This window comes from Hippichthys cyanospilos, chromosome 1, assembly GCF_059441005.1.
Source record: "Hippichthys cyanospilos isolate Australia breed blue-spotted pipefish chromosome 1, RoL_Hcya_1.0, whole genome shotgun sequence".
Lineage (NCBI taxonomy): Eukaryota > Metazoa > Chordata > Actinopteri > Syngnathiformes > Syngnathidae > Hippichthys > Hippichthys cyanospilos.
The window spans coordinates 20,685,296-20,700,346 of record NC_142369.1 but is presented as its reverse complement, the minus strand read 5'-3'; the positions used below and the strand labels follow the sequence as shown (position 1 = coordinate 20,700,346).

At 39.0% G+C, this 15,051-nt stretch overlaps 1 protein-coding gene across 2 annotated transcripts in view; it reads right to left on the bottom strand.

The window, feature by feature from the left end:
• Nucleotides 1–15,051, bottom strand: part of fbxl17 (F-box and leucine-rich repeat protein 17) — a 228,036-nt gene that overhangs the window by 118,336 nt on the left and 94,649 nt on the right. The gene's annotated exons all lie outside the window — the stretch shown is intronic.

Here is a 15,051-nt window from a genome sequence, read left to right as displayed (position 1 = left end):
TTCTTACTGTATCTTAAGTATATAGGCGTAGATATTAGAACAAACAAGGGGAAGACATGGAGTTGGTCCTAAGAGTTTATACTAGAGTAATTAGCCGATTAAAACAAAGGGAGATTGATTCAGATTTGCAAGTAATTAATTGATTAAATAATTAATATTTTAATTTCACGCTCCAAAATTCTCAGAAAACACTCAACCACAGTTCTTTTTTATTTACTTTGTATTGTGTAGTAGATCAAATTGTTGATATCCAACAACAAGAAAGTGGCCTCTGACATTTCTTTTTAAATTTAACAGAAGCAGTATTATAGCAGAAGCAGTAGTATACAATATTGACACAGTATATTAACTAATAGATCACTTTTCAAAACACATCAGGGCACAAGAAATCTGTTGGAGAAGTGCCCAACTTCAGACCAACTGGTGGTATGTTCACCGACCGTTTCACGAGATATTACATCCGTACTCATACTGTCAAGGTACATTCCCTTCCAAAAGTATTGGGACAGTGAAGCCAATTCCTTTATTTTTCCTGTAGACTGGAAACATTTGATTTTGACACCAAAAGACAAATATGAAACAACAGATCAATAATTCTGCTTTTATTTGCAGGTATTTACATCTGGATCTGATACACAACTTAAAAGAAAAACATTTTTTGGGAAAGAATCACTACATTTTTAGGTGATCAAAGAAGAGATACAATTAAAGCAAGGTAATATTTGGTTGCAAATCCCTTGCTTGAAATAATTTGCATCAAATCTATGATCTATTAACACCACCAAACTTTAGCATTCTTTTTTTGGAATGCTTTTCTAGGTTTTCACTGCAGCCTCTTTCAGATGTTGTTTGTTTTGGGGGTTTCTGTGTTAAATATTCTACCAGCCGGGGATATATTATCACTGTCAAAAAAAAAAAAGAATGTAGGCAAGATGCTTTAAAAACATAAATAAATATGTTTAACGTGTGCTCATAGATAAGATGTCAATGATGTGTGGCTTGTAAAAAAAGAATATCAGAATCGTTTCAATCAATTACAATTTTTTTCTGCTTTGAGTCATTAAAATATATGCCGTTGAAAACTTTTTCTAAACTAGCATTGCCCAATACATGCCTTTGCTGTATCGCAATACCAGCAATAGTGCCAGTGCTCTGTTTTTTCGCATCAAAAGATTCATGTGGTGTTTGGATCTTTTTTGTCTGGGCCTATTTAAGAATGAAGGCATAATAAACTTCTTAAAAATAATAACAACTGGTGGGCGACCAGCTTCCCGGAAGATATTAGTTTTAACATTAGAGGTTCCACTGTATTTTAAGAGTAAAAAAAAAAAAATACATAATGACGTTCATCCTGTAAGTTTTTAAGAAGAATGGGTGGAGTGCTGATTTATGTCATCCAAACTGAGAACGCTGTGGTTAAATGTTCCATTTTTTTTTCCAATGCTCCTTTCTCCAAGTTCAACATACTGAGTCTGTTACCTCAAAGTATTACGATCAATATCATATTCAAACAATCAAGGCCCACTCAATTAAGTCGTCATCAGTGATTCACATTCTACTTACGTCCCAAGCTTTTATGGAGGACACACTTGAGGCAAACCTTTACTGTGGGACGTCACCAACAGCTACAGTATGTTTTAGTTTTTTAAACTATGTAATATATATTCTACATTGGTCCCACTGCTGGGAATTCAAAATTCATTTTAACTCAAGAAAAAAAAATGTTGCATGCTTGTTTTGCATGCACGTTCTCTCTCCCCTATGCGAGGACAGACCCAGCAGTAATAACCCAGCACAGCGCAGCTTTTAGGGGCGAATTGATGTCAGCGACATCGTTGTACTTTTGCATAAAAACAGTGGGAGGATGAGCGGCAAAAAAGTTTTGCTGGCAGGTTGGAGAACAAATTGACAGCCATTATTTGCTCCAACTATGCTAACCTTTTTGTAATCGCATGCAGCATGTAGCTTTGAAGCTGCCAACGCATCATCGCTTCAGGCTCTCAACAGGACATTTTGCAAACAGCACTTCAGAATTAAGTCTTCAAGGCATGCTGGAAATATGCGTTGACATCAATCAATGGCTGACATTTCTGGCAACAGAAAATGGACTCCATGTGAAACCTGTGAATATGAAAGATCAGTGTAACCTCTAAAGTGAATCTATTTGGTTAATTTGCTCCCACAAGAAATAAGGTAAAGTGAATTAAAATCTGCATTTTTTTTTCACTGTATAGGAACTATTTTAAGCAATGTTTTAATGTGCCTAGCTGCCATAAAAGAGTCAGACACGCTCAAGTTTTTCGGTGCCCTTTAAGCAAAAACACATTAGAGATGATGATGATGAAGCAAATTCAGCAACAGTATGACATTCTACACAGCACTATGTGACAATAAAGTGGTATTTTGATTATAAACAAATTTACAAGCCCTTTAAAATGAAGATGCATTACATTTTTCACAAGTTAGCAAAAAGGAGAGACACTTTTGTATACAAAGGCTTACTATACTGCAACAGTATATCATGGTATACAATATAATTCAGCATTTTTAATGTCTGAAGATAATTTTATGAGGTAGTGTAAAAAATAACTCCAGTGAGAAAGTACTGTTGGGTTCAATTGTCAAAAATGACTGTCCAAGGAAAGCTATTCAGGGTAGATTTGATTTCAGAAATACGAACCTTAGCGCAAACACTTTTAAAGAGAAAATGGAAGCGACGAAACCAAGTTTTTTTTTTTAATTCAACATCACCCAAGAGTTTTTATCATTAATTTGATGAAAACGTGGAACTGAAGTTTCAGTACATTCGAGCACAATTCAAGTCATCTGCAGTATGTGTTATCCATTCAAACTTATTCTGCCACTTTTCTGTCCTGTATATTTGACCCATCTATGGAGATAAAAAGGAAGACTTCATATCAAATGCAAAGCCCAGAAAGAAGGCACCTAACAAGCCCCACAGAGTCTCTTTGCTCGTGCCGTGACATGACAGCCATAAACCATGACGTCTTTAAATTAAGCAGGCAAGGTGCTGACAAACGGGTCAGGCCAAAAATTGATTGCGTCCGCCTAAGGACAGGACAGATGAGAAAAAAAGGAAATAGACATGCGCATCTAATCAAATACATCACTTCTAACCCGCACGATATCAGCGTTTATTCCTTGTGTGATAGGCTCGGATCGAAGAGGACTTTTGCATGATTGCATTTTCCATACCGTGCATCAAGAGTACAGCGCGGCTGAATAGCAAATGGCCCATCATATTTAAGTAGCCACGCCAAGCAGCCGTCACATTAAAGCTAATTTAATCTGCTAATGAGGCAGGTCTCCCTCTCTCTGTTCAACTCTCACACTTGCTTAACGACGCAACATTCACAGGCGCCTGCTAGGAAAGAAAAAGAGAACAAATGTGTATTATTGACTTCCTCTGCCCCTCTGTTAGGACTTGCTTTTTGGAGGGATGGATTTTATCGAAAGAAATAAAGAAAGAAAGAAAGAAAGAAAGAAAGAAAGAAAGAAAGAAAGAAAGAAAGAAAGAAAGAAAGAAAGAAAGAAAGAAAGAAAGAAAGAAAGAAAGAAAGAAAGAAAGAAAGAAAGAAAGAAAACTACACTGGTTCAAGAGAGTGCCGTAATGTTTTTTTTTTTTTTTTTTTTTTTTTTTTTTAAAGGGTGACTAGGTGAGGGCAGTCCGCAAGCAACAAAAAAAAGCACAAGTCAACCAACATGTACTCGGGCTTTCGCATCAAAAATATGGTTTTTTTTTTAATGGTAAAAGCTGGAAGGTGTGTAGAAGAAATTGAGTGTCCATTAGTTCTGTTTGTGCCTGTATCTGTTTTCGCATTGGGCCTTTAAAACCTCATACCACAGGGTCAGACGAGCAACGTTATTCATATTTTCAAACTCTTGCAATGTAAAATCTTGCAAACGCTACGTTCTGCCAGCGCCTTTGTTGAATATCCCGAAGATTATGTTGAGTGTGCCGCCGAAGGATTTCCCCAACAGAGTCCAGGCTCTGACTAAAGACCAAAAAAGGAGATAACCTCGATACCAATGTGAATGCATAAACATTTTCCCCACATAGCTGTGGCTTCACACTTAAATGCACCGGCAAAGAGCCACACTTACTGTACATACACAGACGGCCTCTCCAGCTGAGCTCCAGAGACCTTCTTTAATAGCGTTTGGCTTTGAGGGGATCTGAAGGGACCTTAGAGCAAAGGAGGATTTAAACAGTCAGTGGCTTAATGAAGGGAAAGATGACGCCAGCGAGGAATAGAAGGATGGAGGGAGGAAAAAGCAAAAGAAAATATGGATTCGGAGAGATCAATGGGGTGAGAGAGCAGAGGGAAAAAATGAAGTTGGTGGGTGAGAATGTATAAGTCTGAGCAAATAGTTATTACAAGTCTCTGAAGGGTTGCGGCATGAGCTGAATAAACTGAAAGTTGGAGCGCGCCGCTACCAGCGGTGACTTGGTGCCCGCTTCACAGCCCCGCAATCTGACAAAGGCTTAATAGGTAATGGAAGTGGACATAAAATATGGGAGCTTCGGCACCGCTTGAAGAGCCCGGGTGTTAAGATAAGTAACATGCCCACTTCGGGTCCTATACGGTAAACATTGAAGGTCTGATACATTTAGCACTCCATTTGTCAAATGTGAACTAATATTATTTTAAAGGGGAGGATAACATACTTCGTTCAAAAGGTTTAGAGCTCTGATCACTTTGCCAAAAAATCTAGTACGACGAGTAAATAAAACGCAGAGACATACCGAGTTTTTGGCAGGGTAACTGTCGCTACAGTGCTTTTCTTCACACCAACCTCTTCCTCACTCTAAAATATGAAGAGGTCCGCCTGTCCAAAAAAGTTACAACTTTAATAAAATGAGGTGCTTAGATGTTCGGAGGCAGAGGGAAGCGTGCCCATGTTTCCAGGGAGTGTCTGGAGAATGTCATCATTAAGTCGTGCATCATAGCTGATGCTGTACTGGCTTGTAATACAGAGCATAGCAGTTCATTATGTTAGTTGATTAAACTACAGTACAGTGCTATCTTGAAATACAAGTGAGTCGACTTACAAGTTTTTCCAGGCGCAAGCTGCCGTTTGACCACAATGAATTAATTTTGATGTACAAACGGTTCGTTTCCTTGTATTCAATTTAACCATGTTATTACAAACATTGGAGAAGGAAACATCTATTTGGGGTTGGTTTCGGGCGTTCTAGAGGAGATGAATGCTATTTCCAATCATTTTCATGGGAAATGAAAATTTGAGTGAGTGAGTCATGAATGCGATCACTCAGAATAAAATTGTATCTTAAGGCACCACTGTATTGATAGGTTAGCCAAATATATATTTGTGTTAACTTTAAATCTCTGTTTAAAGTTGTGTGCACGTGATTTTTTTTTTTTTTTTTGCCATTTGAAAGTTGCTTTCAAAGGACACATTTCGAATTTTATTATCTAACTAGAATGTATACGTACAGTATGTAACTTGTACTAGAGATGCCATAATTAATTGAACCCGGTCACCGGTTATCAAATTTACCAATTTTTGCATTTAGCATTTGGATGCCTTATGAACAATTTTAAAATGTTGAAAATTTAAACTTCAACAAAAAGTATTCTTTGAATAGTTGTCACTGAAAGCAGAATACAGTAGTGCATTTTCTTTGGGAAACAATGATCAATGTTTTTGTCATTTTCTGACAAGTTATGGAGCCAAAATTCAAATGTCTGTCAAATGTTTTCTGCACTGTCAATGTGGCATGGTGTCCTATTATTGAATAAAGGGAAGGAAATCGTGATATTATTTTCCAATAAATAATGGACAATAATACATTATTGAAATTGTTATTAGTTGCAGTCCTAAACTGAATACATAACAACATGCATGAGCAAGTCGAACAGTTACACATTGGAACAGAAATAGACAAAACCATGACTGGAGCAACAACAGAATTGTGTGTTACTGTGACAGTAATAAAATGGTGATCTGATCAATACAAAGAAGCGGGTCATGGTTTTTCTTTCCACCTTCGTTATGCATGCTGATTTTAGTAGTGTCCTTAAAGCTAGATTTGTTAACAAGAAACTAGTTTGCAAACTTACTCAGAGTTCACTAATTATTCACGACTATCGCAAAGCTAACCCCCAGGTTTCACAAGGCCACACACACACACACACACACACACACACACACACACACACACACACACACACACACACACACACACGCACACACACGTCCAAGGAATAGCAATCGGCACAGTATTTGTCCACAAGACCGTCTAATACAAGCCAGGTGAGTAACAACAGCAGTTAATAATAAGTCCAATTTACTTTCAAACTCCCATCACAGAGTGCCATTTAAAACAGCAATTTGAAACAGTAAATCAGTCTCGGAGCAAAGACGTTCTCTGTTTATCCCCTGAGATTTGTATACAAATATCCCAGAGAACAAATCAAAGCAGACATCCTCCATCCGTTTAACGACAGTCGCAATTTCCTTTGGTCGTCTTAGGCAGAAAATGACCTGCGTGTATTTCTTCAGCACTCGACACCATGGGTAATTTTCTCCATTTCGGCCTTGATTCGGAAACATTTGCATGAAAATGTTGGCTTTTGAGGCTCCCATAACAGAGCAAGGCTCTAAAATGCAATTACTCCCTTAAATAGCGGCGGCTAATTACAGAGGTGTGACAAACAGGTAGCAGAACGGAGCGGGCGGCCCGAAACATAACGGCAGGGTCGGCCGCTTGGGAGCGAGCGGCTCAATGGGAAGCAGTAAATTCATTTAGGCTGGCTTCATTAAACCCCGCTCCTTGGGCCCTGCATCACGCTCTCCCTTTGGCTCTCGCACTCTCCCCGCTCTCATTTGCGGGGCGGCGGATGTGCCGCGGGTAAGAAAGCAGAGATCATGCCAATGAGCGCGAGGCACGGCAAGCGGGGGAACGCTGCGGGGAGATACAGGGGGTTAATAGATGAAGCGAGAACAGCAGTGAGAGGATGCGAAGGAAGAAGGGAAGTGAGCGGAGGAAGGAAGACAAAGGAGAGGGATGGTATCAATAAAAGCAGCACCATAATAAAGAAGGAGAACAAGGCAAATTCATACCACATGCTGGCAGGACAGAACAAGGGCACATGGCCATGTGCGCAATTGATGATAAAGAAAGAGGACATGAAAGGATAAGCATATAAAAGAATACTTTTCAACATGGCTTTTCCCAAAGGCCCCCCAGAGAACTGAGGAAGAAGGAAAATTACAGCTTTGGTCCTCAACCAGGGCCAAATGCCAGGGCTCCAACATGGTGGAACAAGGGCAGCTGAGCCCTGCGGTCTCTTTACCATTTAGATTACACAGGCGGCGCTGTGACCTCACGGTATGGGCAACCGTAATAAGCCACCCAATCTGGTGCCCGCCACCTGTAAGCCCGACAACCTGTACACGATACCATCCATGAGCAGTGGAAAAATACTCAAAGCTTACTTTTTCAACAACCTTCATTCTGTCTATGGTTTGGAATCTTGCTTTACTTTTCGAATTTTTCAAAAATTTTTTTGGAGTCTCTCGCTGTCTCATAAAGAGGAAAACTACAGTTGATACTAAAAATTTAGTTCACTTCTATAACTCCTCGACTCAGTTCGCAAACAGTTCTGCAAAAAAAAAAAAAAAATCCCCTATTAAATGAATGGAAATTGAATGAGTGTACTTCAATTCCAGCTCCTGACCAGAGTTTTCTCTTACTGTGGTGTCTAGTGAAAAATAAGTGGGTCTCTTTACTCTAAAAAAAAGTACATATGGTTGTCAAGCCAAAACAGAGTAAGCCCTTCTCAATTTTAGCTATTTCTCCTTTGTTTATCTGTAACATTTCCTCATCACTTCACATTCCACTTCTTTGGAAGACATAACCGGGACTAATTTAGACCAACAACAACTAAAAATCTTGTTTACAAACTGATTTGTCGATGATTAGGGGTTTTCATTTGACGTATCAGAAATCACCCCTTATTACAGAGAATAATTATGTTCCAGGGATACACACTAAAAATCTGCGATAGTCGAAATAAATGTCATTTTTACAGTTGCAACGATTAATTGATTCATCAAAAACTAGTAATAAAGCTGCAGCAATTAAGATAATCAATAATCCATAAGTGTTTTTGTCGGTAAATCACCTGTTTTGAGAATTAATTTGAAATTTAGAATTGCCTACATCATTGGAATTTCAGATTTCAAATACTAAAATAACAAAAATGTGGAACTACATATTGTGTTGCTCTTAATTATGCTGAATTACTTCTAGTAGATAGCATTGCTGCCTGGCGGATTCCAGCACAATGTGGCCTGGCACCGAATGGGAGCAATCTATCGCCAAACCTGCCTGCAAAATGTAAAAACACAAAGACACTCAAAAAAACGTTGATGTAGTGTTGGTACATTGTACTTTGTTTCCTAAACACAGTCCTCCGATTGAACTATTGTGAATGAAACGGAATTGAGCGCATGCTGTGTGTGTGATATCTGTTGCAGAATGGACATGAAACAGATAAAGCACATCTCGTCTCACAAATGGCTGGGAAACTAATTTTGAGGCTTGGTGTTTCCCTTCCAGTGGGGCCTGGTGACCATACATGTCCACATAGAGTCCATTGCTGTGGTTCCTGGCCATTGGAGCGCTTCATGAGAACGCGGCTTTACCTACTGACATACTGATTCTAAGCGACGGCAGTCACTTTTAACTCATAGGACCATCTGCAGGGTGAATAGACGCAGTCTCAACTTTCACAGGGTTGAGGAAACAAGCCAAGCTCCTTGGCGGCAGTCACACTGAGCCATGTGGCCATATGTACTTAAAACACACACACACACACTCACAGGCAAGTGTCTAGAAATATACATGGAGAGATGCCTACTGTGGTCTGGCCCAAACCCAGAGCATCTACACATATGCTCAAATAGATGTACTGGGAGACATGCACTGCTGATTTTGGGTGGTAAATTGAAACTATAATGGCCTTGTTTAAAAAAAAATTGCACACCACGCTGACAAAACAATAAAATCAGGAGGGCAAAATTCAAACGAAACTGTGGCCTTTCTTGAAAATCAGACCCCTCCCAAGATGAAATACTGGGTTGAAAATTACGCACTGGAACATTTTGGAATTGACTTTTAGAAAATCCACGGTTGGGAGAAAAATCTGTTTAACAGAAAAATAACCTTGAGAAAGGAAATAAATGAAAACTATAATGCATTCAAAAAAGGAGCAATGTGAGATAAACGCAGGCAAATTTAATAATAAAAATCACTTTTAGCAGTGATCTTCCTTTTGGAAAAACATTTTGCATCTTCATGTTTTTAAATCTTGATCTTTGTGAGCTTCTTGTATTTTCTGTTGCACTGGTGATCAACCAAAGCAATAACAGTTGGGGGGTATGAGCAAAGACTGGAAATGATGTAAAATTACATTCAGGAGAAAAATGTAGTTGGACAAAATTGAGACAATAATTCTGAGTGTCATGGGTCACCAATTGGGTTAGTATGGCTTTTAGTGTCAAGCTTTTGAATCATTTTGTTAGATGACAGCACTTGGCCAGTGTCAGTGATAGAGCTGTGATATGCGCAGTCTAACCATACAATGCATTTGGAAGCTTCATAATGTAAGACCAAAGCAATGATGATGGGCATTCACAATAGAGAGTACACAATGGAAGGGAAGTGGGTCGGGATAGCTCATGGATAGGTATAGCTAGAACGGAGCAAAACAAACACTCATCCATCTTTCATAGTCCGTGCCCTCATTAGGGCCACGTGTGAGCTGGAACCAATCCCTGTATTATTTGGGCACGAGGCAGTTTACACTACAGCCTGGTTGATAATCAATTGCATGCAAGCAACAAATTTAGAGCCTGCCGTGAAGGTAACGTGCATGTTTTTGAATGTGGGAGGAAGCAAAAGTAAAGAGAGCAAACTCACGCAATGAAGGACCGAACTGTCCAGTGAACTCTACTTTAGTGTTAAAGTGCCTAAAAAAATAAAAATAATTATAAAATTCTCCATGCAATGTTTCTATACAAGCCTAGCAACACAGTAGGATAAATTAAAAATACCACTTCCACAACACACCATACTCATAATGAACATATATTGATATATACATTACTTTAGGTAACAAAGTACTAAAATAAATGATTACCTTAGATAGGTACCTTATTGAAGGCTTTAGCACTTAATTACCTTGTATTAGCCATTTTTAGACCCTATTTTAGCTTAACAAAAACACCTGCGATTGAATGGCTAGAATCTTAAACAACGTAAATATACTGTACGTCTTTGGTATTGAATGAGTTCATGTGAAAAGGTCTTAAAGGGAGTATGTAAAATTTTTCACATACACCCGTGGGAGCTTTAGGGGCATTACGGTAAATGCAGCAATTCACACTCCTCCTCCAGCTGTACGTAGCTAGAACAAACATGACAACCTCCGGAGGAGGGCCATCCCCCATGTAAAATGATTTAATGATAAGTAGACCTACGATGATATTTAAACTGTTGGTCGTGAAAAACACATTAATTTGCAAGTTTGAAAATTATAATAATTCAATTGATTAATTTTTCAACAAAAACTGTCTAAATATTTTCACTTTATCACTTTAAGCATTACCATTAAAAGAAAATGGAGCTTGACTGCTGATTTGTTGCATTAAAATATGCAGGATAATAAAAAAAAAAAGATGCCTTCCGAGCTCTTTCAAGCGCTCGCCTTTATTGTGTCTCCATCCTGAATACTTAGTAAGGCATCAGAGTCTGACGCCGCCATTACTCAAAATTAAGCACCGCAGCAGTGTGTTTTCCGTAGCGCACCTTCACACAATACCTGCCAAAAATAATCACTTCAGCGTTTGTGTGCCTGACAGCAAGAGTGTAAAGAACAGAGAAAGGCAAATGGAGCCGATGGGAAGTGTGAAAATAAAACAGATCCAGAAACTAAGGTGGGAAAACAACACATGGCAAGATGAGGTTCATTGAACAAGTGTTGTCTTGCCGTCATGTCTAACAACCCAGCAACACAATTGCTTCTCAGAACACATCCCACCAATTTGCAGTATCACTTCGGGCAGAAGTAATTAAACCATTACCACAAGTTATAATGTAAGTGATGGAGGTCCATGCCATGACTTTGATGTAAGAGATGCACAAAACATTGTGGAGCAGAAATCACAGATGCATGCAGGAGAAGTTTCAGAAGCTTCCAAAAAAGAAGTGACAAGGACAAGGGAACGCCCCTCAGCGCCTCTGCTCAAATCTGGAGAGACAGATGGCGGAGTAACAAGACGAAGACAAATGTCTGTCTGTCCCTGGTAAGGGCTCGGCTGACATTTTGCTTGGCATTTAGAAAACAAGTTTAAAAAACAACAGCAAGTATTGGTTAGCTCAAATAAAGTAGTCAGCTGGACTGAGTGAGTAAATTATAATCCTGAGTTTCCGCAGTCAATTCACACGGCATCACATTAATAAAATACTACAGTAGAACACCTCTAAAAACAAAATCATATTTTCAGCCAGATATTTCTCAGAACGGGGGACTTCACTATAGCAAATCTATGTCTCGGATTTAAACAAAAAATGTGTTGTGCATTTTACAATCTGACTGAAGTTAAAAATAAAACCATCAAACATTGAAAAATGCATAATGTCTTTTACTTTGCTCATCCATCTTTCACCTTTATTACCTTTATCCTGTCTTCAAGCGTTAGCTTGGTTTCACCTCCGTGCGGCTGAACGCGTCAAAAAGACATCCATGCCGAACAGATTTTGCACAATGCGCATCTTCCGGAATTTTTTAGCAACGGACAACATGGCGGACGAACTATTGCTTACAGAAGATTTCCAATAAAAACACCTTTATGATTCGTCTGAAAAGTAATACCGTGATAGAAATACAGTAAACAACTCCGTCTGAAAAGGAATACCGTGAGATAAATACAGTAAAGAACTCCTTTACATCTCTTTTCCACTGCTATGTATTGATGAACTGTAGCTCTGCTCTAATCGTTGGTGTAGAAAGTTACAGTAAGAGTGGTATTAAGTTACGACATGAGTGTTCATTATGGCGAGACTTGGAACGGGAGTGTACACGAGATAACCGGTGTGCTCAGCTGTCAAATGTGAATAAACGTCATTCCGAGTGGGTCCAAGATCCTTGCTTCATTCACAGATTTATTTACAGTTGGGTTACCTTTTGACTCTAATACAAACTAACAGCAGCAACACGACACGGTTCCTGTAGTAACCATGTGCCAGAGGAAACAAGTTTATTTGAGAAAAAGAGGGCAGCAAAACAATGGCCAATGCAACCAAGTGGAGACTGTGGAGTATATTGAAACAAGGTAGCACAATGTAGCACTTGTGATTTCCCTCAACCTCCAGAAAATGAGTCACATTCAAATTGTCCAATATTGGCATCATGTAACTAAGGCAAGTTAACCAGTACACTGTCTGACTCCACTTTTGAGTTTCTTTACTTTTGAAGGATTTATACTTTCAAATACACGCACACACAGGTACACAAGCTTTTGGCATTTTAATAAAGACCATCCATCTATCCAGTAATCATAATAATTACAACTATGCAAAAAAAAAAAAAATCCTTAAAATGTCCCTGTTGTTGTTTCACGGAACGTAACAATGATAAAAGGCTATTTGTACAAATCAAATTTTAATATCTCAGAGTAATTCAAGTCTCTTGACAAATAAAACCATTGTAAACACACACAAAAGAAACAGCATGTGAACAGCAAAAACAATAAAGCCATTACGTGCACAACACAAAGGCTCGAGAAGATGGGATAAAAACACATATCATCAAAAACAGAAAGAAAACAGCCATTTATTCAGCTATTCCACTTTAATCGTGGCTCCCTCCCAATTTTCAAACTGTGAAATTTGAAAAACGTCGTCGGCCCACTGGAGACGATGGCGCAAAATGACGGGCCCGCCCGACACCGCCCGCGTGCAGCCCATTGTATCCTCTCACGCCGAGAAATGACAGTGACCAAAAATTGACGTCCCACTGTTGCAATCTGCCCATTGGTCTGTGACGGTCACAAAGTCTTGATTTGTTCATCTTTTCTCCCTTTCTTACATGCATGCTATTTGCGACCGTTAGCCAAAAGGATGGGTTTGATCCAGAGAGCGACACAGTTTTTCTTTGGGCATGAAATGAAAGACAAGTAGAGAAGGGAAAGGAAAAAAGTCCAAGAGGCAGCAAAAGAAAAATGACCAAGTACTTTACCACCCACGGCGCTGTATCTTTCCAATGGCCTCTTATCAGGGGACAAATTGATCCTGGAAATAAGGGGTCATTTCCTGCGCCTGTTTACCTGCCCCTGGCCAACTGCCACCCCACTGAAGCATTCACACTGCTTCTGACCCTGCTGTGCCCTCGGAGGACTATTGTGAAGAGGGCTTGAGTCATTTTGGGCTTTACTGTGACGCCAAGCAAGAGACGTTGGTATGCAATCCCACAAATGTGTGTGCGTGTGTCACAGCGGCCATGGCAAAGAGGACCTCAAAAGCCTTGAGACAGATAACCCACTTCAATGGTTTGGAACCTCTTGGGTAGAGTACAAAAGTCTGAAGTTTGTGACGGACCCAACTTGCATATCTTAAATTAGCGCGTACGTGACCCATAAAATGTTACCCAGAGGAAATATGAAAGCAACAAAAAAATGAATAACCTCAACACAACTTAGCGGACTGGGCCACGGCAAACAATTACATTTTGGTGGGGATCCAGATAACAGCCAGGTTCCAGGATATATCATTTTTCACCTTTTTAAATGGCCAGATAGAGTGGGATTGGGATAGAGTCCAGGTCACGTGCAATTCGCATGAAGATCAGAGTAAAGAAAATGTCTAAATTAAAGGCATTTAAAGCGGCTACGGAGAATTGCAGTGACATTAAATTCAAATGCTCCGAAAAAACCTTAAGGGCTTCAAGCTATTACCTCTTGAAAACGAACAGGAGTCAATCGAAAGTCAATACAGCTCACAAACCGTCACGTCATGAAGCTGACTGACCAATTTTTACCTGTGTTTGGGACACAAAAGATAGTCATTATAAAAAAAGCTTTTTTTTAAAGAAAAAGTACACCTATGACTAATATGATTCCGATTATTCCCTTGGTAAAAATTTCAATGAAAAGGCCTGGGAAAAAGATTCAATAAACACAATATTCCATGAATGACACAATCCATGTCTGCTCATTGGCCAGTTCTCCCTGTTTGAGCCTGTATGTGCGTGATGTCATCACACCGAGGGGCTGTGTTGTTTACAGACTCCGAAGACTGTTTTGAGCAAGCAACATTGTCAAAACGAATCAGGAAAAGTACTGGTGCATTTTTTTTCTAATTTAGAAGAACCTGAAAACACCAGCGCACTGTAGGGCTAAAAAGGCTCCAAAGTGGCTCGAAGACGTCATTTCTGATTTGCCTGTACTGTTTATCAGGCGGGGAAAGTTTACATCAGATAATTTAAAAATCCATAAGATACTCTGTAAATGTGTGTTGATTCAAAAAATGTTCAAGTGTCATGATATTACACTGTTTTATAAAACAAATTAAAATTTGAAAAAAATGTGGCATATGCTATTTAAGTTGTATAGAGCAGTATTAATTTACAAATCAGGGACATTAAAAAAATAAATAAATAAACAAGTGAATGAAAAAACAAGTGCATTAGAAACTGTTTCCAAACGTCTGACTACTAAAGTACAATTTGCCAGTTAAAAGAAATCGATAAATAGTAATGACTTCCTTTATTCAATCATAGTCACATTTCTGTGTAATTGTCATTCATTTCTGTTTTTTTTTTCTTTTCAAAATCAATATTTATCAAATAATTAAATCATATGTATGGTTTCTGGGTGAAAATGTGGCACGGTTCTTGTATATGCAAGTGTCAGTCCAACTTAGTTCCAGAGGTGTATCTGAAAGGTGTTTGATAGAAGTACTGTAGCTGTTGTTGGGAGTGTCATCACACACGCATGATG